The sequence below is a fragment of the Schistocerca nitens genome, chromosome 7 (genome assembly GCF_023898315.1).
Source record: "Schistocerca nitens isolate TAMUIC-IGC-003100 chromosome 7, iqSchNite1.1, whole genome shotgun sequence".
Taxonomy (NCBI): Eukaryota; Metazoa; Arthropoda; class Insecta; order Orthoptera; family Acrididae; genus Schistocerca; species Schistocerca nitens.
Window position 1 is genome coordinate 61353920 of NC_064620.1, and position 3047 is coordinate 61356966.

General features: G+C 41.1%; 1 non-coding gene across 1 annotated transcript; it reads left to right on the top strand.

Annotated features, from left to right (window-relative positions):
- The first annotated feature begins 2575 nt into the window (after positions 1 to 2575).
- Positions 2576 to 2650, top strand: Trnat-ugu (transfer RNA threonine (anticodon UGU)). The gene has a single exon. It is a non-coding gene; the product is annotated as a tRNA-Thr (tRNA).
- Positions 2651 to 3047: the final 397 nt, after the last annotated feature.

The following is a 3047-nucleotide window of genomic DNA, read 5'->3' on the forward strand; positions in this document are numbered from 1 at the left end:
TCTTTTACGCTTGGTAATTTACATGTTGCAAAGATTCTGCTACTGGGTAGGAACAGTGATCAAGTAAGACTGACCTTGGGGTTTTACTAAAATGTGGAAATGATGAAAAAATGTTTATCTGTTGCGAAGAAGCATTCCAAATTTGTAATGCACTGCTTGTAATGGAACTTTTATAAGCCTTTGCCCTTATTGATTGGACACGGTACTTTCCTTTTCGTGGACGATGGAGGAAATGTGCGTTCTAATAGAGCTAGCGTGGGAATTTTACGCGCGCCCGCTGAGTAATCAATGTGATTTACGAACTAGAAGCATCCCTCAATTGCCGCTGGAGTGCGTTGCGATCGCGTATACCACGTTGGGGCCCACGTACCGTGAGCACAAGTCGCATCGTTCCTGAGCGTTCAGCAGCACGTTGAACTTGGAACGCTCAACGTTAACGTTCGACAGCACGGTCCGTGTGCCGACGGCTATGGCGTGATGTCGGTGTCCTTCGAGTAGCTAGCAGACGTGAGCTGACGATCAGCGATCCGGGCAGCCGCCGAGCGCTCCCGGACTCTGTGTAGCCCCTAAAAGCAAAAGTGTGTCGCGGCCGACTCCTAATGCGTCTGGGCGCAGCGTTACGCAAGCCACGCACGGCGAGACGCATCTCAGGTGAGTGCTCTCTCCCCTTCCCGGTCGGGTGACGTCGTCCGTGAAGGCTTCGCCGTTGTTCTCGCTGATAGCCGTCCTGACTCACCTCTTTGCTGGTCTGCACTGCCTGACGGGCGGCAGCCGAACCTAACGAAAGTATCGTTGAGGTACATAAAGATACGGCGTTTCAGTCTTTTATCGCTATTCTTTATTTTCAATTATACGGTTTCGGGCTAGCTGCCCATCTTCAGATATGTTAGACAAAGTTAAATATATAATTAGCAAGAGAGATACAGTTAGTGATAGAAATATCTTAGTTTACAAAAAGAAATTTTGGAACGTATTAAATGCCAACATACCGTATAGTGCAGTTACAGAGTAACTTGTCAGTACAGAACAATCGGTTCGCTGTCATAACTAAAGTAAATTTTAATCTGTTAAAACCTTATATCGCAGTTTTGGAGAAGCCTGATTGGTAACGGTAAAAAGTGCCCTCTACCTATAACAATTGTGCATCTGTTATTATTTCACCGTAATATTAATGGCGAATATTCTTTTTAATAAAACACTTTTTTTAAAGTAATAACATATGAATAATCTTTTTCTTTTCTACCGTAGGGTAACAACACACCAAAAATACTTCGCCATAGTGGAAGAATAAAAATCGAAAACGGATGATAATGTAAAGTGTATCTTGAAAATCATGTGAACAGCCGTCTGATGATGAACTTGCCAGTTCGAAACCGGTAACGGCGCTATTTACAGAAATAAATGGCAGTATTAATAGTGGCTGGTTGCTGTTTTCTTCTTTACAAGAATTAACCTACACTGTCATTATACTGTAATATAAATTACGTCGCCAGTTTATAAAAACTGTACTAGGTAGTTCATGTTAGAACTGCAGCTGACGTTAACAATATAGTTTATTTACCATACGATAATAGCACGTAATTCATGGTTCTATCATCTGACATTAATCATTTTATATTTCGCCTACTATAGTGCTGTGAATAGCTTAGTGAACCCGGTGATAGTCAGTCGACCGAAGCAAGTTATGTAAATAAAGAATTTTATCAGCAGCCTAAGGCGGTAACACAATTTTCAAAAATTGTATTTGCATCGATATCTACGACATGACAACTGTATACGTAATAGCAGTATGTTGTCTACTTACATTATGTATCCCTATCACATGCACGTCAATTATAAATTATTTCTGATGTTCAACTTGAAGTTCATCTAGGAGACAAACAGCCATGTGGATACCTAGTATCCAATTACATCCATCTCTACATTAATATGTTACATTATGACATCTATCTTACCTCACAGTACACAAGTTGTCTGTACGTTATTGCTGTCAATTCTTAGGCCAACTAGCTCAATGTATTGTTTGTGATAACAGCTATTTATGTCTGTTATGCATATATTTTACAATTATATACTTTTGTATATTCTTAACTATATATGACGGTAGTATCTGTTCCCGAAAGAACAGTTACCGTCGATGACCATGCAGCTTTGCTCGAAATGAAATAATTAAATAGACACCCTAGCTGCAAGCAGGCGTTGATACACTTCACTGGGGACATGTTGAAAATGTATGCCCCGACCGGGACTCGAACCCGGGATCTCCTGCTTACATTATCATTTCATTTCGAGCAAAGCTGCATGGTCATCGACGGTAACTGTTCTTTCGGGAACAGATACTACCGTCATATATAGTTAAAAATATGGGTTCCCGGCCTTTGACCTTCTTGTGCGAACGCACACGCTATGCCCGAACTCGTACGGGACTTGGTAGATTAATCTGCCACGAGTAATGAGTATGATGGGCAAACATCTATTAGGCGCACTACGAATGTAGTGTTGTGGACATGTTGGGAATGTGGATCTCACGGGGAGCGTGCAAGGGATAAGCCCCTGCAGACGCACTATCCTCTGTGCCCGCGGTGGCTCAGATGGATAGAGCGTCTGCCATGTAAGCAGGAGATCCCGGGTTCGAGTCCCGGTTGGGGCACACATTTTCAACATGTCCCCAATGAAGTGTATCAACGCCTGCTTGCAGCTAGGGTGTCTATTTAATTATCATTTCATTTGTATATTCTGTTCTTACATACTAATTGTTCAAACACGATATTCTACATTTATAAATGCATATCAAAGATGCATGTAAATATGATCTAAGAAATAACAAAACAAATGTAATGTAGATACTTTGGCGTATCTGTCAGTTCTATGTATACGTTATATCACAGTTATCTCAAATAAATCCAAGAAAAGTCACTGCTTAAGAACTGACAGCAATAACAAACATAACAACGCGTGTACTGTAAGGTAGGACAGATTCCATAGTTTAACATAACAAAGAAATGGAATTTTCTCATGTTGACAACTCTGTTTCGTTGGCAAGAAAC